The 26733-nt window shown below is 32.9% G+C and overlaps 1 pseudogene; it reads left to right on the top strand.

Annotated features, from left to right (window-relative positions):
• Positions 1 to 21496: 21496 nt before the first annotated feature.
• On the top strand, positions 21497 to 22257 carry LOC120199322 (annotated as a pseudogene).
• The last annotated feature ends 4476 nt before the right edge of the window (positions 22258 to 26733 follow it).

Raw genomic sequence — 26733 nt, 5'->3', positions numbered from 1 at the left:
GCAAAGATCATTGGGTCTTTTAAAGGGGTGTAATAGGGCTTAGGTAAAGGTGAGAAAATGCTAGAAATGAGGTTAATAATCAAGACAATAGACTCACAAATAATTAGAGTGAATCCCACAAAATGAATAAAGTAAATAAAAAGGATGTAAAAATATAAACATCAAACAACCCCATGTAACTAAAAGGGATGCCAAAATATGAAACAAACATCAAACAACCCTTTTTATTTTTTTGAACTATTTTTGTTTTCTATTTTTGTTTTGTTTTTTTCTTTTTGATTGTTTTTGCTTTTTTCGAATCTTTTTTTTTGTTTTTTTTTGCTGTTCAAATCATTTTTTCGTGAAACGTACATAGGGTAACGCGTTCTCTTGTCCTAAAAAGGGTAGAAAAGAGGGATAAATAAAAATGTCGGGTTTAAAAATATGGTAAAAACAAAAATGGAATAGGTTCAAATATGGTTAACTAATGGGACATAAAAAGGTAGGCATTTTGGGTGAAAGAAGGTGAATCCTATGTGCCCATATAACTTCAAAACATCAAGTTCTTGCGTAATTTCGACATGCATAATACCACAAGTTCTAGATTTTTAATATTTAGTTCGACACACTCAAACAAGAATAAGATCATAAAAATTAAGAAACATGCTCATCAAGGCTTAAAATCTCACCAAAGCATGTTCATGCATCAAGTAATGTGAATTTCAATCAACAAAATCAAGGAATGTTACAATAAAGTCGACTTAAATCTCTATTTATGCAATTCAACTATCAAGAATGTTCGTACTCAAGATAATCACATGAACTTAAGCAAGCACAACATATTAAAAATAATCGACGAAAGCGAAAAATTTTCAACCAAATTAACACAAAGTCAATCATCGCATACAATCAAACAAAATCATAAGACAATTAAGGTGAAATTCTCATGAAATATTTACCCCTCACTTAAGTCATAATGCCCCAATACGGAGATAAAATTGAAAGTACAAGAAGGGTAAAGAATACTCCCCGTTTTGATGATGGCGAAAGGTGTTTTTTTGATATGGTTCAACCGTTCAAAGAGAAGTTGTCAAAGTGTCGATTCCAAAGTTTCCGGTGCCTTGATTTCACGTTCAGACCATGGTGGACGGAGATGATGATGAAGAGCGATAGTGCATGGATGACGGATGAGCGATGATCCTCAAACGATGAATGAACAGATTCAAAACGGTTAAAGGCGTGGTGAAAGGGCGTGTTTGGTTATGTGTTTTAGTAATATGAGAGGTTAAAAGAAATGAAATTGAAATTGAAAATAAAAGGTTGGGGTGGGTTCAGTGGTAGAGTTTAATGGCAGATAAAATAGGTTCAAAATGTAAAAGGATGACAAGGATATAAGAATTAAAAGCATGTGGGTCCCATTTTGAATGTTTGGCTGGTCAAAAGGGGTACAAATAAGGAGAAGTGTTTGAAATGGGAGGGGAATATAAAGATATGTGCGACAGAATGAAATAACATAGGATTGGGGTTGGCTAACAAGCGTTGTCCCTGGGCAGAGTTTTGCTATCATGTGTCGTTTAATGAAACATCGCACTTCTCTTAGGAGAAGGCTGCTCATGTGTTGTGCTAGGGGGTCTGAAATTTACACTGTTCAGTTAAAAATACTACTCCTTAATCCATTTAAGTTTGAATAAACACCAGGGTACCTAGAAAATTAAAATAAAAATTAAAGTAAAATGCTTAACGAAAACAAATAATAAAAATTAACATTGAAGAAAACTAAAGAAACGAAATTAAAGATGGGTTGCCTCCCATAAAGCGCTTTGTTTAACGTTGTTAGCTCGATGCCCTGTTTCAATGTTTAACTCATCCAAACTAATTTCTTCAATTAACTCGATTGGTGCATTTTCATAAAATGCTATAAGTCTTTGGCCATTGACTTTAAACCGAGCACCGGAGCTATCTTTGGCTTCTACTATACCAAGAGGAAAAATATTGATTACTATCAAGGGTCCGAACCACTTCAATCTTAGTTTTCCTACAAAAATTTTAAACTTAGAATTAAACAAAAGAACTTTTTTATCTGATAGAAAAAGTTTTAAATGATTTTTTTTGTCGTGAAACTCTATTGTTTTTTCTTTAATGATTCGTGCGTTATCGTAGGTATTTCTATGAATTTCATCGAGTTATTGGATACGCAATTTCCTAGCCTCGCCAACCGCCTCCATTTCCATATTGCACTGCTTAACTACCCAATATACGTTGTCCTCTAATTCGATCGGAAAATGGAAAGGCTTTCCGAAAACAAGACGATATGGAGACATTCTGATGGGGCCTTTGTAAGCCGTGCGGTATGCCCATAAAGCATCTACTAGCTTCAAACTCCAATCCTTCCTATTTGGTTTGACAATTTTTTCAAGGATTGTCTTGATTTCTCAGTTCGACACCTCCACTTGTCCGTTCATTTGCGGATGATAGGTCAATGCAATTCGTTGAGTCACGCCATTCGATGACTCGGTTGATGAAATGTGTTCCCTTCTAAAAATGATTGCTGTCGAAGTGTCAAATCCAGAAAATATGAAGAAAATTAGTAGTTGTTTTAGCATCATTGTTTCAGGTAGCCTTTGCCTCTACCATTTAGAACCAAGTTCAGATGTCAGTTCAGATGGTCTGGAACCAAGTTCTCGTTCCCTTTTTTGTCTTTAATTTCGAGATCAAATTCCTGAAGCAGAAGAATCCAACGAATTAGTCTTGTCTTTGCTTCCTTTTTGTTCATCAAATATTTTAGCACTACATGATTAGAGAAAACATAAATTTTAGTTCCAAGTAAATAAGATCGAAATTTCTCTAATGCAAAAATAACAACAAACAATTCTTATTCCATAATCGAGTAATTGCGCTGAGCCGAATACAAAGTTCTTTATACGCAGACGATGACGTGAGGTTCTTTTCTGATTATTTGGTTGAGAATAGCTCCAACACAAATATGAAGCATCACACATTAATTCGAAAGGCAAATCCCAGTTTGGTGGCTAAACAATGGGCACGAGTATGAGTTTTTCTTATAAGATGTTGAAAGAATTTTTACAATCTTGATCAAATTCAAAGGTAACATCTTTTTGCTGCAATCTACATAATGGTTGCCCCACTTAAGAAAAATCTTTGATGAACCTTCGGTGGAATCCTACATGGACAAGAAAAAGAATGGATTTCCCTCACTTAAGTGGGGTATGGAATTACATCAATTTTTTCCTTGTCTACCGAAATTCCCTTAGATGAAAAAACATACCCAAGAATTAACCCTTTACTTATCATGAAATGGCATTTTTCATTCCTAAGAACCAAATTAAATTCAATGCAATGCTTAAGCACATAAGTAAGATTAGAAAGACATTGGTTGAAAAAGTTACCGTAGACAGTAAAGTCATCCATAAACACTTTAGTACCTCTCTCAATATGATCGGAAAAATACTTAACATGCACCTTTGAAATGTTGCAGGAGCATTGTAGAGTCCAAAAGGCATTCTACGGTAGCGAACGTTCCAAATGGTCAAGTAAATGTCATCTTCCCTTAGTCCTTGTGTGCCACCGGAATCTGAAAAAATCTTGAAAAATTGTGAAGGCAGTAGTAATGAGATTTTGCCTACTAATCTTTCAACCATTTGATAAATAAAAAGTAAGAGGAAATGGTTTTTGTTGGGTTAGAGAATTAGGCTTCCTATAGTCTATACAGGCTCTCCGACTGTTTTGTATTCATGTCAGAACCATCTCGCCTTCTGAATTTTTGACAAACATAACGACGGTATTCTTTGGAACAACGTAACGTATACACATAGATGGACTCAGCCCCTTAATATCGGCTATAGTCCATCTGATTGCCTCTTTATTTACGCGTAAAATAGTAACAAAGACATTTTCTTCATCTTTTTACAACTCACTTGAAATGATGAATAGCAAGGTACCATTTTCGAACAGAAATGGATACTTAAGATGTGTCGGCAATTGCTTCAACTGCAACTTACATGCCTGTAAAATTGATAGAAGAGTTATAGACTTAGACATCATTAAACAAAAATTAAAAATAGAAGAATAAATGATTCAACAAATTTCTTCAAACTCCCTATCGTCGAATTCCTCTTTTTCCAACCCTCTGCCAAAATCAAATAGCAAATTAGTTTGCAAAAAATCGTCAGCTAATGGATTGACAATATCAACAAAATTCAAGATCGCCATATTATTGGGGTATTTCATAGCCTTGTATACGTCAAATTTGATGACTTCTCCATCAAATTCAATAGTCAAAATGTAGTTTTGGATATCGATCTTCATGTACGATGTGCTTAAGAAAGGTCGCCCTAGAAGAATTTTGGATCCAATATTACTACGATCATTTTCCATGTCAATTATATAAAAATTAGCAAGAAATATTAAATCATTTACCTTCACCAGAAGATTTTATAATACTTTCTTGGGGTAAATGATTGATCGATCGGTGAGTTGAACCGCGACCCTTGTTTTTTTTCAGCGGTTCGTTGGAATTTTTTCGTAGATGGAGAGCAACATTATGTTGATGGATGTGCCTAAGTCACACAAGGATCTCTTGATTCCGATATTGCCGATTTTGCAAGGTAAGGTGAGCATGCCTTGATCCTTGTATTTCGATGGAAGCCTTCTCTGAAAGATAGAAAAAACATTTTCACCAAGGTTTACTTTTTCATTCCCAATTAATTGCCTTCGATTCATGCAAAGATCCTTGAGATATTTGCCATACTTGGGTATTTTTTGAATCACTTCAAGAAGCGGAATGTTTATTTCCACTTTTCTAAATACATCTAGGATCTCATTCTCTTTAGCTTGTTTGTCCTGCTTCATTAATCTAGAAGGAATATGAGGCAGAACTTCATGAGGGGAAGGAAAAGAAGAAGAATAGGCGTGATTACCTGAGATAGACTGAGGTACCATCTTGGATTATTTTTTCTTTTTCGGTGATGCATTGTTCTCCTCTGGGATCTCAGGCGAAATGACAGTACCGCTTCGAAGAGTTATTACACTGATATTCACCATTGGATTTGTTTTGGTTTGCGAAGGTAGTCGGCCTTGAGATTCCAAACGACCAATTGTTTGAGCCAATTGGCTTATTTTCTTGTCGAGTTCTCGAAGGTTAGATTGGGTTTAAGTATGGAATATTTCTTAGGAAAAAGCCAATTTTTTGACAATTGTTTCGAAGGATGATTTTTGTGGCATTTTAATAGGGAAGGGAGGAGGTCTCGGTTGATAATTCAGGTTAATTCTTTGATGCTTTTCATAACTCAAGTTCGGATGGTCTCTCCATCCCATATTAAAGGTGTTGTCATATAGGTTATAAGGCCTCTTGAGAGGTCCCAGAAAGTTACATACAACATTAAATTATGCGTCAAATTCATCTTTTAACATTGGGAAGTAATGCGTCAGATGATTCTTGTGGCTCCAATTCTTCCTGAAACAAGTGAATTAACTATGTCAATTAATTTATCTATTTTATTCTCAAGTGAAACTCTACTTACTCTCTGAACCCGTCAGTTGGGTCCACTCGATGATCTAAATTACTATGAATTAGCCACCATTGTGGAGATTAAATGTTTTAATGCATCCAGTGTCTTATTGATGAGAGCATCGCCACTAGCGACATCTACAATTTTCTTCTATGTCGGAAGCCTTCCTTCATAAAGATATTGAATAAGTGTTTGTTCAGATAAACCATGCTACGAATAACTAGCATGTAACTTTTTACATCTCTCCCAATAATCGTAGAGGGTCTCTCTTTCGTCTTATTGAATTCCCAAAATGATTCTCCTCAGCTCGCTTGTTTTCGTCGTTCGGAAAAATCTGTCAATAACAACATGTGATAAATCAGCACAAGAAGTAATCGAATTGGGTGTTAAATAAAATAACCATTCCATATTCGGTCTGGCTAAGGAAAAAGAAAACATTCTTAATTTGATTTGATCCTTGGAAACTCCCTAAGGCTTCATACTGGCGTAACCATGTGAAATTCTATAAGATGTTTATGCAGACTCTCATGTTTATGTGGACTTTCACTAGGAAGACCTTGATAGGTAGCAAGAAGATTGATTAATCCTGTCTTGGGTTGATAAGAGGTCTCGCCATTAGGAAAAGTGATACAGAGTGGCTGTTGTATAGCGGGATCTACGACTAGCTCTCTAATTGTTCGATTTTTCATCGGTTTTGATTCAGGCATGGGGTTCCCAGTTGGTGTAGTTGGAGTGGCGTCAGGTACTGATTCGTCATAGGATTGAGTACGGGATGGTGTTCTGAAAGTGGATTCAATATTTGTCTACTGCTTGCTTTATTCTCTTTGTTGTTTCTTTCGTCGAAGCATTTGGACGTAAGTTCTACAAGCTTTCACTTCGATCTCCGGGTCAAGTTCTACTAATTCTCCCATATTACCCTTGTTCTTAAAATCAAAACAAAAAAATAGATTAGTATTTTGCTGAAGTCCCCGATAATGGCAGCAATTTTGACAAGCGTCGTTTTACTCGTCAAAAATAAATAAATCATTTTCTCAAATAAAATAGAAATAAGTATAGTATAGTGAAAGAGGATTGATCCACAGGGACTGAGAAATTCCTGATGCGATTTAATGTCGATTTTAATCCAGCCAACTACAAGAAAAAAAATTAGAAAAAAGGGGTGTCGAAATTGATAGATGAAGAAAGATAAAGAAAATAAAGATTAAAATTGAAGTAAAATAAAAGAAAACTTAAATAGAGATTTAAAACAATAATGAAGCAATCACATAAATCTAACTTAGTTTCAATTTCGTTTGATCATCGAAATGGATTTTAGCTCAAGGATTCATGTCGGTTACTGTCTATAGGGCCTAAACTATTTTAACTTGCCTCTCTATCTAGTAACTGATCTTCCTAAGTCACTCTCTGAAAGTCGATTCTTGAATGGGCTAACCACAACTATTGTCTTTATAAAAAACATAATTTAGTACTGAAAGGCTCGACTCAGATTTTGTTGACTTGTCGAGAATCAAATTCGATCTCGATTTTCTTTAGTGGACCGCCGCTAAGTGTGTTCACATGAAGTCCAATATGCCATAGGCTGATACTTTCTCCCAAATATAAATTAAAATAACATCTAGACCAATGTCGACTTTCTCCCAAAGGTATTTTACTTCTTTCCAATTTGCACATATTGAATTGAGTAATCGCTAGCTCTCGATTAATAAAGAAACTAGCTAAGCATGGTGGAAACCATACTTAGCATGTTTTATGAAAATTGATAAAAACATAAAAGTAAAAACATAAATAGAAAGAAAAGAAAACTTTATAAAATCAAAAATAAAATAACAAGATAAATTCAAGATAAAAGATTTCTTAAGCTCACTAAGGAAGGTATTTATAGTGTAACACCCCCAACCCGTACCCGAACCGAATACGAATCCGAGGTGTCACATTGATTTTTCATAACATTCACTTGTACAAAATAGTGAATAATTTTAAACTTTCACTAAATAAAGCTGAATAATTTACATAAATTATCTCAAAACGGTTTATAAAACTTATTAGCGCATAAACGGATTAAAGCTTTAGTTACATGCCAACTACAATAAGTATTACAAAATACATACTATTCAATTCTTTTCTGATCTGATATGATCTTTGGAAAGGAGAAACTGACCTTTCTTGCTTAACTTTTATCATTCTTCCTCTTCTCGAAACCTACGTGTGAAACAATCACACGCTAAGTCGTTGACTTAGTGAGGCATATAAAGCATATAATAGAAACCATAGAACATTTCATATAACAAAATGCATACATGCACATATATCATCATTATCAATATCAATATCAATATCAATAGCATGATCTCTATTATTCTCAACATCAATATCATTATCATGTAATACATTTCACTAATAAACACACATAACATCATATAATTCTTGTAATACATTTCATATCAACAAAAGCATATGCATCATATATATTGTATTTGTTATTATCTCTTTATTAGCCCATGTACACATGTAATTCAGTGTAAACAACAATAACATGATATCATATAATAATTCAGTGTAAACAACAATATATAGTACTGATATCTTTTATAAGCCCATGTACATTACTGAGAACTCAAGGTATGTGAGTACACTAAGGTTGTGCACATATGTTGTCACCACAGCTCGTATAAATTCACCCTAAGGCATATAAATTCCCACTAAGGCATGTAAAATTATCCTGAAGGATCTCGTATATGTCCCAAAGGACCTATCATCCCAAAGGATGTCATCTGTGTCCCGAAGGACCTGCAGAACCCTCGACTCTTGGCATGTCAAATATACCACTAACTCTCATATCACATAACATAGGCATTATAATTTATAACAGTTCACATCTCTTGTACCATTTTTGTATGATCTCATAGATCATTTTCATATAACTCGTATTACATAGGTTCATATCATATCACATATATCGCATGTGCATGTAGTCATGTAGATCATATCATATAACTTGTATAATTTCTAATGTGTTCATATAAATACGTATGTCATATCCTGCTCACATATGAATGTATTCACATACATTAGATTCACATATCTTATATTTTATTCTCATAAGTTCACATCAATCATGTCACATAAAATAACATGTCAAACATATCACATATAATAACATATGACACATATACCCGTTTTCATGTTCTCATGCATACATAAGCATCATATCAATCACATGCTTGTACTTATGGAATCATGCATTCTAACATGGGAAATAGACTTATCGCAAATCCTACCCAATGATGTATAAAACATCCATATATAATGTTATGCATGCATCACAATCAAATGACATTTTAGAGTCACTCCTTACTATAGTAACTCCATCACTGGCTCATCGCAAGCCAATATTTATTCTATAAATTAAGTACAAATAAAATTTGCACTCACCTTGACACTTTATATATCCAAAAGATGTTCCTCACTATAATCCACAATAATCCTTTTATACTTGACTTGTCTTACTCACAAATTAGACAGGATATGTACAAATCACAATTTCATAACTATACATATGTTAGTATTGTACTAACATAAACACATCCCCAAAACAAAATGCATAAGATACTTGAAACTCATTTTCTTTCAAAATACTTAACACTTAATAATTCCTTCTTAATATTGGAACAAACTTTTCCAATTTACACAAAATGGTCATTCACCATTTTATCACTTAAATTTTAAATACCATAAATTCCAGAAATTCAAGAAATTCCATAAATTCAAGAAATTCCAGTACTAGAATTATTACCAACCAATTACTTTTACAAAGGTACAATTACCTTTGAGCACCCCAACTATGTGAATGTTGCACTTAAATCACTAATCTTTTCAAACATCCAAAATGGTCATATTTCACCTCTAAATGCTCATTTCAATCCCAAAACAACAATTTCCATCATAGTACATCAACTATTAGACAATTATACAACCATTCCTAACTTTTCCAAAATTATTAAATTGGTCCCCTAACTTTTCAAAAATTACAAAATGGTCCCCAAATTTTATAATACATGTACAATACTTCCTAAATCATTTCTAGACCTTATATAATTTTTCCATAATTTTTTTCACTCAAATACATAAAACTACGTTTTCGTGATTTTGGTCGATTTTGATTCGATTCAAGCATGAAATCAACTTTCAATCAACCTTTTAACATCTCCACAATCAAATCCCTAACCAACTCTTATCATAACACAAAGTTATTCAACTTATAATTTGGCCGAATTTTAAAGAATAATTTATAGGAAGATTAAACATGTTTTAACCATAAATCAAGCTTGAAAATGAATCTACAACTTCTAAATCATTAAGATTTAACATCAATTTCATGAATCTTATCATGAACATAAACCCTTATATTTGTGATCTTTGAAATCCAGCAAGATTAGAAAGCAATATTGGTACCAAATGATAACATTTTTCGCGTAGATCACTTTTCTATTTCACGGCATAACTCGAATTCCAAGGAAATTGGCTCAAAAATTGTAAACAAAAATATTTTCTTACCTTGGGAGAGCTCACGTGAAGCAGCTGGAAAAGATGAATAAATTCATCTTACAATTATTCATCTTTCTTTATTAATAATGAATTAAAAATTCATTAAATGTCAAATTACCACTTTACCCTTACAATCAAAATATCCATACTAATTTACCCTTAATGAACGTGATATTTACATTAATACCAAGTTGCAGAAACCTTATCATCTTCCAATAGTCAAAGATGAACAAAATATTTTCTCACTTTACCATTTTGCCCTTGCAATTTCCAAAAATTATAATTCAGTCACCTTAATCAAACTATTCAAATTAAACATGGAATTAAACCATTAAATATTATTTCCAACATTTAAAAATGTGAAAATAATATATTTATTTTCTTATTTTTGTAACCAATTTGTAACTATTTAAAATTACATTTTAGTCCCTAAACTTTTTAAAGTTTATACCTTGGTTACCAAACTTTCAAAATCTTATATTTTGATCACTAAACTAAATCCATTTATGAAATAAAATTCTTTTTGGGAAATACTATTTAGGTCTTTAAACTTTTCCCAATTTTATACTTTGATCCTCAAACTTTCAAAATTTGCATTTTGGTCATTAGCCCACTTTTTGGGATGTTACAAATCTCCCCCTTAAGAAAATCCGTCCTCGAATTTTCACTGCACAAAGAGATGGGGGTAATGTTTAAGCATATCCTTAAGATCATCATATAACTTCTGTTTATCGGATGTCACTTTGAGATTATGTTGAATCTCTCGAACTTTCTCTTCTACATCTTGAATCAAATACGAACCAACAACACTCCGATCTTTGAGTTCATACCAGTTCAACATACTTTTCCGTAGAAAAATCAGATTGAACAAGAATGAAATGTGTTGACTTGGTCAATCGATCAACTATCGCCCAAATCAAATCTCTTTTATTCGGAGTTAGAGGTAACCTCGTCACAAAGTCCATCGGCACATTCTCACTTTTCCACTGGAGAATAGAGATTGGTTGCAACAATCCTGAATGAACTTGATGTTCAACTTTAACTTGCTGACAAGTCAAACGTCTATCAACAAACTCAGTAATGTTTCTTTTCATAACCGGCCACCAAAGTGACTCTTTACTTCCTGATACATTTTTTCCCACCTAGATGTATAGTCAGTGGACTATAATGTGGCTTAGAAAAAATATGTTTCTTCAACTCATCATTATGGGGAATACAAATTCTTCCTCGATAAAATATACACCCATCAGACTTGACTTCAAAGTCTTTAGTCTCACCTTTTTCATAAGTGAAATATTTTTTTAAGCATCTCTCATTTCTTTTTTCATTCTATTTTTTTCTTTTTTTCAATTTTTCTTTTTTTAGTTCCTATGTCTTCTGCAGAGACAACATGACTAAGAAAACAATTATGACAGCCAAAACTCACACTTTAACAGTTTGGCATATAACTTTTTACCATTAAGTATCTCGAGCACAGTACGAAGATAAGCATCATGCTCTATCTTTGTCTTCAAGTATACCAGAATGTCATCAATGTAGACCACCTCAAATTAATCCAAGTAAAATTTGGAATACTCAATTCATCAAATCCATGAATGTTGTCAGAGCATTTTTCAAACCAAGTAGTATTACTACGAACTCGTAGTGTCCATACCGTTTTCTGAAAACTATCTTTGAAATATCTTCCTCTTTAATCTTTAATTGGTGATAACCTATTCGAAGATCAATTTTAGAGAAAATTGTTGCTCCTTTTAAGCTGATCTAACAAGTCATCAATCCTTAAAATAGGATATTTGTTCTTGATAGTTACTTTATTTAACTGTCGATAATCTATGCATAATCGCATAGATTCATCTTTCTTTTTCACAAACAACACCTGTGCACCCCAATGTAAAATAATCGATCTAATGAATCCTCGATCTAACAGCTCTTGTAATTGGTTCTTTATTCTCTTAACTCAATCGTATCCATTCAATACGAAACCAAAAATATATGATCAATGCCTTGATAACCATAAATATTGAGTTTCACCTCTCAATATGGAGGTAACCCAAATATTAAATCTAACAAGACATATGGAAATTCCCGAATTATGGAAATATCATATGATCTTATTTTAGATAAATCTATCACCTTAGCTAGAAAAGCTATGCATCATTTTTACATCATTTTAATCACAACCATTGTTGATGGTCACGTTAATGATTATTTCATTTTTTTATCAATAATTAAAATTTTAAATTTCTATGCATCTTTCTGAATTAATCGCTTCTTGCGACCATTAACCCAACCTTAATGCATAGACAACCAACTTATGATCAAAATGATCTAAAACTCATTAAAGATAATCCCATAAGATTCACATGTAACATAAGCTCCTGAATCTTTATCGGACATTTACTATTTGTCTGACTAACACTTGTATCATGACACATGGGTCTTCAGCAAAAAACTTTTTTATCAAGTTGAATTGAATATATCTACTTTACAATTCCTTATTTCATTCCTATGGTAATCTGTATAACTTTTCTAAATTCATAGAAATAATTCTCGAACAATTGAAACATTTTCATATCAAATGAAACTCTAAATGTCCACATTGTTCAATAAGAAGAGTTGACAATTTGTAGCAATAACTTCATAGTAGTTAATGCTAAAATCACACTAGTAAACAAATTTACTTTTTTTCTTATCATTATGAACTTGACACTTTTAAAGTTCTTGAGATTCAATCTCAATCTAAACAATAATTCATTGCAGCATGGAATGGTATACAATCCATTTTCATAAATTTACCTCAAAAGGTAACTCTATCAAGTTTTATGGACTTGATATCTATTCTCAATCAAACTCATAATCATTTGATTCATTAATAACTCAACTACAAATATGCTTAACTTATTATGCTTACATTCATACACATGCATGTGTAATTTCCTTGCTTCAAGCTCATATATTCTAGCTTTATTTGTCTTATAAACTGGTCATCAATGTACTTATTCTTGTACTCTTCTACAAATAATAACCACATCACTGAATCTTTTAACATTCTCATGGTGACATTTGTCCACTATACTCTAGCTTGTCCACATAGTAACGAAACTACTCAATCTAACTTCTCCACTTTAGAGAAATAAAAACCTTCTAACATTATCTTCATATCATTTAACAAAAGGTTTATAACAATAGAACCTTCCTCAAATTCACCCTTGAACTCGGTTTAAGAGCACCCTTTTAACTCTTTCAATACAATCATATTATAAGTTAAAGAAGCATAAAATTGAAAAACACATCAGAATATCATTCAACATCATGAAAAATATTCTCTACTAACAAGACAGCACACTCCTTACACTATCAAATCAGAAAAAATTTCACTTTGTGTTGGCATTATACTTTTTAAAACACTTTGGACTTCGGTTTATGCCTAGAATTGTCTAAACCATAGCTCTGATGTCATTAAATGTAACACCCCAACCCGTACCCGACCCGAATACGAATCTGAGGTGTCACATTGACTTTTCATAACATTTACTTGTATAAAATACTGAATAATTATAAACTTTCACTAAAAAAAAGATGAATAATTTACATAAATTATCTCAAAATGGTTTATAAAACTTATTAGCGCATAAACAGATTAAAGCTTTAGTTACATGCCAACTACAATAAGTATTACAAAATACAAACTATTCAATTCTTTTCTTATCTGATCTTTGGAAAGGAGAAACTGACCTATCTTGCATAACTTTTATCATTCTTACTCTTCTCGGAACCTACGTGTGAAACAATCACACGCTAAGTCGTTGACTTAGTGAGGCATATAAAGCATATAATAGAAACCATAGAACATTTCATATAACAAAATGCATACATACACATAAATCATCATTATCAGTATCAATATCATTATCATGATCTCTATCATTCTCAACATCAATATCATTATCATGTAATACATTTCACTAAGAAACACACATAACATCATATAATTCTTGTAACACATTTCATATCACCAAAAGTATATGCATCATATATATTGTACTTGTTAATATCTCTTTATTAGCCCATGTACACATGTAATTCAGTGTAAACAACAATAACATGATATCATATAAGAATGTAAACACTTTTGATATCTTTTATAGGCCAATATACAATACTGATATCTTTTATATTCCCATGTACATTACTGAGAACTCAAGGTATGTAAGTACACTGAGGTTGTGCACATATGTTGTCACCACAGCTCGAATAAATTCCTACTAAGGCATATGAATTCCCGCTAAGGCATATAAATTTCCACTAAGGCATGTAAAATTATCCCGAATGATCTCGTATATGTCCCGAAGGATCTATCATCTCGAAGGATATCATCTGTGTCCTGAAGGACCTGTAGAACCCTCGACTCTTGGCATGCCAACTGTACCACTAGCTCTCATATCACATAACATGGGCATTATCATTTATAATAGTTCACATCACTTGTACCATTCTTGTATGATCTCAAAGATCATTGTCATATAACTCGTATCACATAGGTTCATATCATATCACATATATCACATGTGCATGTAATCATGTAGATCGTATCATATAATTTGTATCGTTTCTCATGTGTTCATATAAACACGTATGTCATATCTTGCTCACATATGAATGTATTCACATACATTAGATTCACATATCTCATATTTTATTCTCATATGATCACATCAATCATGTCATATAAAATAACATGTCAAACATATCACATATAATAACATATGACACATATACCCATTTTCATGTACTCATGCATACATAAGCATCATATCAATCACATGCATGTAATTATGGAATCATGCATTCCAACATGGGAAATAGACTTTTCGCAAATCCTACCCAATGATGTATAAAACATCCATATATAATGTTATGCATGCATCACAATCAAATAACATTTTAAGAGTCACTTCTTACCATATTAACCCCGTCACTTGCTCATTGCAAGCCAATGTTTATTCTATAACATAATTACAAATTAAATTTGCACTCACCTTGACACTTTATATATCCAAAAGATGATCCTCACTATAATCCACAATAATCCTTTTATACTTGACTAATCTTAGTCACAAATCAATCACGATCTGTACAAATCACAATTTTATAGTGATACATGTGTTAGTATTGTACTAACATAAACACATCCCCAAAACATAATCCATAAGACACTTGAAACTCATTTTTATCAATATACTTAACACTTAATAATTCCTTTTTAATATTGGCATAAACTTTTCCAATTTATACAAAATGGTCATTTACAATTTTTTCACTTAAATTTTAAATACAAAAAATTCCAGAAATTCCATAAATTCAAGAAATTCCAGTACTGGAATTATTACCAACCAAATACTTTTACAAAGGTACAATTACCTTTGAGCACCCCAACTATGTGGATGTTACACTTAAATCACTAATCTTTTCAAACTTCCAAAATGGTCATATTTCACATCTAAATGCTCATTTCAATCCCAAAACATCAATTTCCAGAATAGTACATCAACTATTAGACAATTATACAACCATTAACAACTTTTCTAAAATTATTAAATTGGTCCCCCAACTTTTCAAAATTTACAAAATAGTCCCTAAATTTTTCTAAGACCTTTACAATACTTCCTAAATCATTTCCAGACCTTGTATAATTTTTCCATAATTTTTCTCACTCAAATACATCATGGTCGAATACTTTATCCTTTAAAACTACGTTTTCATGATTTTGCTCGATTTTGATTCGATTCAACCATGAAATCAACTTTCAATAAACCTTTTAACATCTCCACAATCAAATCCCTAATCAACTCTTATCAGAACACAAAGTTCTTCAACTTATAATTTGGCCGAATTTTAAAGAATAATTTATAGGAAGATTGAACATGTTTTAACTATAAATGAAGCTTGAAAATGAATCTACAACTTCTAAATCATCAAGATTTATCATCAATTTCATGAATCCTATCATGAAAATAAACCCTTATATTTGGGATCTTTGAAATCCAACAAGATTAGAAAGCAATATTGGTACCAAATGATAGCGTTTTTCACGTAGATCACTTTTCTATTTCACGACATAACTCGAATTCTGAAGAAATTGGCTCAAAAATTAAAAAAAAAATATTTTCTAACCTTGGGAGAGCTCACGTGAAGCTTCTGAAAAAGATGAAGAAATTCATCTTACAATTATTCATCTTTCTTTATTAATAATGAATTAAATATTCATTAAATGCCAAATTACCACTTTACCCTAACAATCAAAATATCCATACTAATTTACCCTTAATGAACTTGATGCTTACATTAGTTCCAAGTTACAGCAACCTTATCATCTTCCAATAGTCAAATACGAACAAAATATTTTTCCACTTTACCATTTTGCCCTTGCAATTTCCAAAAATTACAATTCAGTCACCTTTATCCAACTATTCAAATTAAACATGGAATTAAACCATTAAATATTATTTCCAACATTTAAAAATGTGAAAATAATATATTTATTTTCTTATTTTCGTGACCAATTTGTATTTTTTTAAAATTACATTTTGGTCCCTAAACTTTTCAAAGTTTATACTTTGGTCACCAAAGTTTCAAAATCTTATAATTTGATCACTAAACTAAATTCATTTATGGAATAAAATTCTTTTTGGGGAAAATACCATTTAGGTCTTTAAACTTTTCCCAATTTTCTACTTTGATCCTCAAACTTTCAAAATTTGCATTTTGGTCTTTAGCCCACTTTTTGGGATTTTACATATAGGCTTTTAAATTCTAAAAATAACAAAGAATTCAAAATAAAGATAATTCAAATGTTTTAAAATTTAAACTAAAAACTGAATTCCCAAAATATCTCTCTAGATCGTGCTGGCTAGGTAGCTTCCAAAATCTTCCTCCTTCTAGGATCTATAACGTCAGAGCGTCATGCCCATTTTCTACCAATTCCAGTAAACAAGTCACTGCACATAAAATAAACTAAATACAATCCAAATCAGTAGTGATATATTCATAAAATAGGAGAATTAAAAAGTAAAAAAAGCAATAATTTAAAACGCTCATCACTTAGCTAAGTTTTTCATAAGCCAAAGGTTGAAGCAATGACTCAATTCCGATCGTGAAAATTGAAAAGCACCTCATACCCTTCGGGTTACATTTTTAGTTTTTTGGAATAAAGGATTGATAATCGACCATCCTTTTATAATAATATTCTTTTCAAAAAGTGCACGTTGGATTGATTACGATTTTGATTAATAGTTGGGAGGAAGGATCGACTTGTAGCAAATTTGACTTCCTATGAACACACTTAGTAGTGGTCTGCTAAAGGAAACTGAAATCGAGTTCAATTCTCATTGAGACGCTATAATCCGAGTCGGGTTTTTCCAAAATAAAAACGGAGTTGGATTTAATAAATGATTATTGCGGTTAGTCTACACAAGGACTGAGATCCTAAAATTGATTTTGGATGATCTGTTAATTGAGAGAAACAATTTATAGGGGTTGGGCCGTATAGACTGTAACTGACATGAATCCAAAGCTAAAATCTTATTTAAGGATCGGTTGGAATTGAGGAAAAAGCTTAAGCCTGAAGCTAATTTTTGTCAATAGAATTTTCATCTTCATTTTCTTTAATTCGTTTTCTTTATTTTCTTTAGATTAAATCTTTCATTTTCTTTACTAACTATCAACAATTTGTAAGAACCAAATTACGATAGCTTCTTTAGTCCCTGCGAATCAACCCTTACTCTCTCTATACTATCTTTTTCTATTTTATTTTAAGATTAAGGAATAATTGCTTAACATAGAAACAACGTGTGTTGATGTGAATCAAAGAAAGAGATAAAACATAAAGTTTAATGCTTAAATATTGGGGAAGAAGAAGAATATATAAAGAAAATAAAGATTTGTAAATTTATAAGCGTGTGATTTCAAATATTGGGAGTTCATCTTTGTGATTATGGTTGCTTTGGGTTACCTCTGGTTGTTGTGGCTGGATTAAAGAGTATATCACTATGCTGAAATTTTCAATTTCCTTAAAGGGGGCTTGTGGGGTTTTTCTGATAAGCCAAGGGGGTGAGGCAGTGAGACCCCTCTCCCTACCTATTCATTCTTTCTATGAACGTTTTATCAAGATTGTTTGATAAAGATGCATAATTAGGGGTTTCCAACTACCATTCAAAGTGTCATAGAATTCTTCTAACAAATTTTTGCTTTATTGATGACATGTTAATGTTCACCAAATACACTTATGAGACTGTTTTAAGAGTATGGTGGATTATGGAAGTCTTTTATAGCTTCTCACGCTACACCTAAACTCGACCCAATCTTAAAGCTTTTCAGAGTTGTGGATAGTGTCAGTCTTTAGGAGATTCTTGATGCTATTGGTATTAAGAGGGGCATCATTCCAGTGAGATACATGGGCATTCCTCTTATCTCGAAGAGATTTTTCATCCGAGAATCTACACCTCTTACTGACAAAATTTCATCCAAACTTCAAAGTTGGAAGGCTAGATTGTTATCTTATGCAGGGAGACTTCAACTCATTCAATCTTTCATTTATAGTATGCAAAATTTTTGGTCCAGGCAACTTAGTTTGCCTAAGGCGGTGATCAACAAGATTAACCAGCTTTGCTCTCAGTTTTTTTGGAAGGGGGAGGATAAACATGTTAAGGGAGCAAGAGTTAGTTGGAAAGTTATTTGTTTCCCGAAGTCAGAGAGGCCTTGGACTTAAGGACCACCTTAGATGGAATTGAGCCTGCCTTATTACGCTGATAAGGAAATTGTTATTAAAGGAGCGTTATATTTGGATTGCTTGGGTGTTCTCATATGCGCTTAGGCACTGCTCTTTTTGGCAGGTTGATGTGCTGTGGAGCTGTAGTTGGAATTGGAAGAGTCTATTGTGTGTGAGAGAGCAAGCAACGTCTATTGGGGGAACTTCTTGGGGACTCTTTCTCTTCGGTTGTCCAAGTTTTGGGGAAATAAGGCCAAGGTTGGGTAAAGTCCATTGGGATAGTCTAGTTTGGCAACTGAGAGACGTCCCAAGAATTCGGTCATTTTGTGGATGGTTGTGCTTGACCAACTTTCCTCCAAATGGAGGCTTTTGAGTTTCAGGATTCATGAGGATAGCCTTTGTGTTTTGTGTAGGGGAGACTTGGAGACACAGGATCACCTATTTTGCCAGTGTGAATTTCTAGGAAAGTTTGGGGGAGCTTTTGCAATTATTTCAGCTGAATAGAGGGGTGATGAGTTGGAATTCGGATCTTTCATGGGCATGCGACGGTTGAGGAGAAGATCCCTTATGTCGATGGTTTTAAAGTTGGCTTAGAATAGCCCCATCTTGCTGATATAGAGAAGGGAATGACATATTGTTTAAGAATCCGGAGAGCTATGCATTGGAGATTGTTGTTCGCATAAAAAAGACTGTCAAACTCAGATTGAGAGATAAGATATATAATAGAGTGGGGATTGCAAGTTGGAGGATTTGTATAGGTTGGAGTCTACAGGATTAGTGCCCTTGCTTGGGGTTCTATTTGGTCTTGTATTTGAAGATCTCTAATAATCATAACTTTATTCTTTAAGCATAAAGAAAAGAAGAGCAGAAGACTCCACTCATACAACAAAGTTTAACATAAAAGCAAAAGTCTATTATCAAAATGTCTTTTCTAATAGATTTAGGCCCTGTTTATGGGCATGAGATCCAGAAATAGAGATAATGATCCACAATTATAAGAGCTTTTAAACATTATTCAATAAATAAATCGAAGAATAATTATTTAGTACATTGAGAATGTTTTTTTAAAATTAGAACTGAACTTAGAAATCATTAATAGTCTGTATTATAAAAAATTCAATGCTAATCAGAAGTTGCAAAACATGATTTTAACACAAACATTGATAATCAGAAGTTGCAAAACATGATTTTAAACTTAGCCCCCTGTTTTTTTTTTATGGAGTGTAATGTACAAGCTTATCTCTTCCTCTAAAGTTCAGTCTTGGAATCATCAAAAGGAAATCTTTAAGAACGAGATTGACGAGAAACCCTTAAATCTCGTTATATTTTAACGTAAATTATAATCTTTTATAATTAAATTTAATTTTATTGCAATTTTAATAGTTAAATATTACTTAGTACTTAAATTTATTTAATAATGTTTTTAATATCTATATCAAATTTTGATATACATGTAATATTATGTATTTTTACTCTTTTTGTTTTCTATGTTTTTAGTGAATTATTATTCATATTTCTCTTGAACGTAGACAATATCGAATTACGTTAAATTTTAACTCTTATACATATTTAATTTTATATTGATATCATTTTAGTTTTTTCTTCACCATCAAATTCCTAGCAAAACTTTGAATTGCTCTCATGAATCTAATCGAAGGTTTTCCACTAATATAAACATCAAATTTCAAAACATAAGGGACGTCTGAAACCCCAAACTGAAATGCAAGAAGCAACATTTCATTCGAGTTTCACTTCTGTAGAGATAGCAACCAGTCCTCAAACTATATGATGTGACAAATCAAATCACTAAATTAATGTCTTTCTATTGATTCCATGGTCAATTTTTTATAAAACATTTGATAGAATAAAAAAAATATGACATCCTCAAACGTTAAAACAACATTTGCAGTTTTACTGGAGTTTGGTCTTAATGGTTCGAAATGGTTCTCCTAGATTTGATTGTTGTTATGCTGCAATGAATTTTTTTTATTGTCGTCTTAGGCCTTGCGATTAGCCTTTATCCAACAAAAAATATATCAAAATTTTTTACATACAAAGAATTTACTTGTTACTAATATACTATAGTCTTTGACTCTTCTTTAGATTCCTTGTTTCATTACGATAATATAATAAAATTGGATCTAATTCAAAGAAATGAATGCATTTTCATACTATTAAGATAAGAAAGTAAAAAAAAAACTAAAATCTAACTTTGGTTATGCCAGATCACTTATTCTATTGGATCTTATAGATCTCTATTTCTACACAACATCGTCAGGTCTGATTATAAAAAGATTCTCTTCAAGCGAACCAGCCTAGTTTTGTATGGGACTTACACGGTGGTTAGAACAAAGACACGTTTGGTTGTGAATTTCAATGTAGTTGATAAATGTATATTTCTGCACGGCCCAACCAATAGTTCAAGTTACACCTCCCATAATCTATTTTCTCTTCGGAAAATTCCCTTCAACTATTCATGTCATATCAAATAAATAATAGAATATTGTGAAGTTAAAAGGAAATATCCAAATACATGTTTTGTTTTGTTTTTTCAATAATCCATATTTGTAGCTTTTATTATTCCCCTTAGTATCAGGCTTTTCCTTCTTAAGTAGTGGGAATCACAACTTTTAATTTGTCTATAAATCAATCATGTTTGCACATCTTTGAAATCATAGAGAAAAGAGAGAAAATGGAAGGTTCGTCTTTACGCCATGGACAAGCAATTCTTGTTCTGCTTGTTATCCTTCAATTCACCACCTACATAGTGTTGAGCTCAGCTGATGCACCATTTCACAACCAAAGAAACATTGAGTACATCAAATTTTCATGCAGCTCCACAACTTATCCCAGATTGTGCTACCGCTCACTCTCGATCTACGCAAGCAAAATTAACACCAGCCCCAGATTGTTAGTCCATACTGGCCTCAACGTGACCCTCAAAGCCAGCAAATCAACTTCGAGGTTGATGGTGAATATCTCAAGAATCCATGGTTTGAGACCTAGGGTAGCTGCTGCCATCTTGGATTGCATCGATGTGATCGGAGACTAAATAGATGAGCTTCAACAGTCTAAGGGCGAACTTGGTAAAATTAGAAGCTCGAATTTTACCCTCACAATCAGTGATATTAAGACCTGGGTTAGTGCAGCGCTGACAGATGAAGATACTTGCATGGATGGATTCGCTGGGAAGTCCATGAAAGGATATGCAAAGACTGGTAAGGAGAAGGATTCTTAAAATTGCACATTTGACGGGTAATGCCCTGGCTCTCATCAACAACTATGCCTCAACTCAAAGTAGCTTACCTTAAGGGAAGATTGCAGGTTATGTTGTGAAATGTATTGAGGGGATATGAAATTTTAGTGTGTCAAGTCTGAACTGTTTGTGTAAATGTACTACAACATCAAATTGCGGATCAAGGTTTAATTTTCAATCTCGGTTCCCACCTCAAAGTTACTTTTAATTATAAATGTACACATCAATTTTAGTCCTGTTCCGAATCCATTTTCAAACATGGGCATGAACCAAATCAAACCCATGGGTGGAACCAGTCTTTGGTGTGGGTGCTACATGGCTTGAATCCATCCACTCTTGAGTACACTCGTTGGCCATATACCATCCTCTTCCCTTGAGCCCCTTGCCTTTGGTCATCCCCCAAGCTAGCATATTCCACCTTCATTGCTACATATAGCCCTCGCGAAATAGTGCCCTCTGCAACATTGCTGAGCCACCAAAATAAAAAGAAACAATGAGAGGAGCTTACCTTTAGATAGACGAGTTAGAAAGCCAAATGAAGGGACACTACAGCAAAATAGAGTTTTAGCGGCATTTTTTTAGTCCTATAGCGGCATTTTTAAGCGCCGCTAAAAGTACTTGCGGCGATAGGAAAAACGCCGCAAGAAGCGCCGGCAATACCAGCGTCGCTAAAGTTAGCAGCGTTTGAGAACAAAAAACGCCGCAATAGGTTAAGATCTATCGCGGCGTTTTTGGAACAAACGCCGCAAAAGGTCGCTATCTATAGCGGCGTTTTTGGAATAAACGCTGCAAAAGGTCAATATCTATAGCGACGTTTTTGGAACAAACGCTGCAAAAGGTTGATATCTATAGCGGCGTTTTAGGATACAAACGCCGTAAAAGGTAAAATCTATAGCTGCGTTTTTTGAACAAACGTTGCAAAAGGTTGATATCTATAGCGGCGTTTTGGAGCAAACGTTGCAAAAGGTCAGATCTATGGCGGCGTTTTTGGATACAAACGCCGCAAAATATCATATCTATAGCTGCATTTTTTGATACAAACGCCGCTAATTACCTTTCTTTAGCTAAGATTAATTGATTTCGCATATTTCATTTCTGCTCTACATCACCTAAATTTAATATCATGTAACTTTATCTAATTAAAAACAACCATACATTTTAATTAAGACACGAGTTATGCAGAAAAATACTTAACAACAAAATAAATTAAAATTTATAAACACTAAAATTAAATGTAATATAGTTTAACATAGTTCTCTAGAATTTAGTCTAAGTTCTTTCACTTTCAATTTAAAAAATATTGTTCACTAGAATTTTAGGATTGACATTTGTGAGATAAAAACTCTGGATTGCATTGAAAAGTACCACAGATGTTATATCATTTACAACACTCTCTCCGAAAACCATAATGTAAAGTAACGGAGTCTCATCCTGACTAAGCACCTGCATCATCAGACAGAAACAACTCGATTTTAGCAAGTTTAGTTTTCTAGTTTCAATTTAGAAAAAAAGCTAGCACAATTTTAATCTATGAATACATGCAGTGTGCAAACAGAATCTGTTGCAGCAAATATTGCACCAATTATTGAAAGTCATAGGGAACAATAGTGAACACACTGAAATAAGAACATAGATTTTGGAAAATAATGGAGCAATAAGAGAGATTACCTAGAAAATCCCCAATATCCAAGGAGCCAATGTCCATTTCCTTGAAGGCGTTAATAGCATAAGCATACAAAGGAGAATGACAGCAACAAGAATCCAAAAACATTACGAAACAAGAAAACCATAAGCATACAAAGGAGAATGGCAGCAACAAGAAATGAAAATAAAACATTATGAAAGAACACAATCAACATTTGATGTGTCTAATTAAAAGTCATAATTCCATATAGGTTCTCTCAAAGTTTCCTTCATAGCAATTTATTATCCGTTAATGTTTTATTCGTGTTGTTCCTCTAGTTTGAAAGGAGACAATATGAACAACCTCAAAAAATAATAAACTGGTCACGAAACAACATACTGCCAATGCATCATAGTGGAGACCGTCATAGATCAGCATGACTCTTTCAGAGTAGTTCTTTTCCTGTCATGAAGGCCACATTTAAAAAGAAGATGAGAGTAAGCATTGATAACAAAAAAAATTGACCACTTGAGACAAAAAAGAGTGACAACATCAACATTCTAACCTGACCATACAAATCGCAACGTGTTGTCTGAATATCATACGCTGCAATTTCACGGCCATAATAATATGCTAATATTAAAAGCTCAATGGCGCCTTCAAAATAGAAAATAACATACCCAGGTCAGTGAGATTGTCCCAAATAGATTATGATAAAATGAATAATAACAGTAATCTTGAACATTTCCCATAAAAGCCCCAACTGTATGGGTTTGAATACCAACATATAAAGCTTAGTATTGTGTAACGGTTCTATCCACAGATCGAAGTCTAAATACTAGAATTCATTAGCTAACATAAACTGCAGACAAAGTTTCAATATATGTCTTCAGTTTCCATGCAATAATAAAATGACCTAAACAAAGCGCTTTGACAAAAAAATCATGAGAATAAGCATATAAGAACTTGTCTCAATTCTGGAGCTTTTGTCTTGTCATGGTCCATAACATACCTAAACACGAGGAAATGAAGAAAAACAATCTCAAATGAACAATAATCACACCAATCGAACCAATAAAAGTTAAAACGGAAAGTTATCGATCTAGTAGTTTAATGAGCTAACCCAACAGCATTGAAAAAACATCTGTTGTCTGATGGAATGACCCTTCTAACAACAAGACCTTCCATTTTGCAAATTATTATGAACCTAAACAAACAAACAAAATAACACAAAATTAACTTCCACCATTATACAAATTTGTAATGGAAATAGCTAAGCAATTGTTCTTTAGATTCCAGAAATACATACACAGGGAAACAAAACTAGTGAAGATGAAACAAGGAATAGTAGATTGATCAAAGCATGAAACCTAGATAATATAATTCAAATGAAATTTTCTTTAAGCAATTTGCAAATATCTTAAGATAAACAATGAATAGTTTGAACAAAAAAGAAAAAATGGTAATAAAAACAAAAGAAAAGTCAAGACTTCGAACCTTCAACGAAGAATCATTCAATCAAAGAAAAGAGATGTTGTCAACAAGATCTAAAACCAACCCTGATGCAAAATCCTACCAATAAACACGAAATTATCCAAATTTATGGAATTAAATTACCTAAAACGCAGTTCGAAAAAAGATGCAGAAGAACTCAATTTTATCACAAAAGAACAAATGCCCCCAGATCTTGAACCCGCAGGCACCAAGAATAATAGCTTTAAATAAGGGAACTTCAAATATAACACTAGGACATACATTGAGCCGTTCCGTTTATCGTTACCGACGTCGTTGAAGAGCTTCTTCTTGTCGGATTTTATGAGGGCTTTGATGGAATTTAGAAAGTGAGCTCGGAAAATGGAGTGAATTGCATTGCTAAGCTTACCCTGTAAGTTCCAGATCTTCTCGAGAACCGCCTCAATTTCTTCGATCTCCATATCCCCTTTCATTTCAGAGGTGATGGTAAAGCTAGAGAATTTCACCCTTTTTGGGGGGAAATGATTTAATTTCTTTTTATGAAATGAAAACAAAGAGTAGCGGAGGAAATAAACAAGTAAAGGAAGAGAGGAAAATGGATAAGGGGTCTAGGTTTGATATAAATTCATCTTTTTGTGGCGTTTGTTTTTATAAAACGCCATTAAAAGTTGAAGTATATAGCGGCGTTTTTATAAAAACGCCGCTAAAGTACTACGTTGGCACAACATTGTTTTACAAAAAATGTCGCTAAAGAACCCTATTACTGCATTTGTATAAAAAACACCACTAAAGTACTCTTTATCACGGTGTTTGTTGGGAAAACGCCAATATGAATGAACCCTATTGCAGCGTTTGTATAAAAATGCCGCTAAAGTACTAATCTATCGTGGAGTTTGTTAGAAAAACGCCATTATAAACGATCCTTATTGCGGCGTTTGTATAAAAACGCCGCTAAAGTACAACTCTATCACAGCGTTTGTTGAAGAAACGTCGCTAAAGTATTGTTTTGTGGCGTTTGAATTGTAAACACCGCTATATGCTTAAATTTTGTGGCGTTTACTCTCCAAACGCCGCTAAAAATGCCGCTACAAAACAATTTTGCTGTAGTGGGAAGAACATACATAGAAATCACAACCACTTGAAGACTTATATCGACGAGGTAGGAAGCCAAATGGTTTTAGCTCAAATCTAAGCAATATATTTAAATTTGATGTTGTATTTTAATAGTGATTTTTGGATTTGTTCTTGGTTGTTAATGATAATATTTTGTATTATTTGATGTGTATTTAAAGTATTGAATCTGATTTCAACGTTTGAAAGGGAAAAAAGTCATTTTGTGGTCTTTCGGTAGGACAGCGACAAAGATTTGGTGAGTGTTCTGAGTTACTACATTCCTATATAACCCAAGGTATTGATTGAGGGCTTAAGGTTAAGTTAATCAACTAAATAATTCTCAATAGTAAATGAGATCTTTCCATTGTTAATTTTCAGTAATTTTAAGTCATTAAGAACATATTTTTCTGTTCATGTCAAAATATCTTTAAAAAATGGAAGGTGAATC

This window comes from Hibiscus syriacus, unplaced genomic scaffold (genome assembly GCF_006381635.1).
Source record: "Hibiscus syriacus cultivar Baekdansim isolate YM2019G1 unplaced genomic scaffold, ASM638163v2 tig00005406_pilon, whole genome shotgun sequence".
Lineage (NCBI taxonomy): Eukaryota > Viridiplantae > Streptophyta > Magnoliopsida > Malvales > Malvaceae > Hibiscus > Hibiscus syriacus.
The sequence above is the reverse complement of the archived record's forward strand: the minus strand, read 5'-3'. Positions and strand labels throughout refer to the sequence as shown.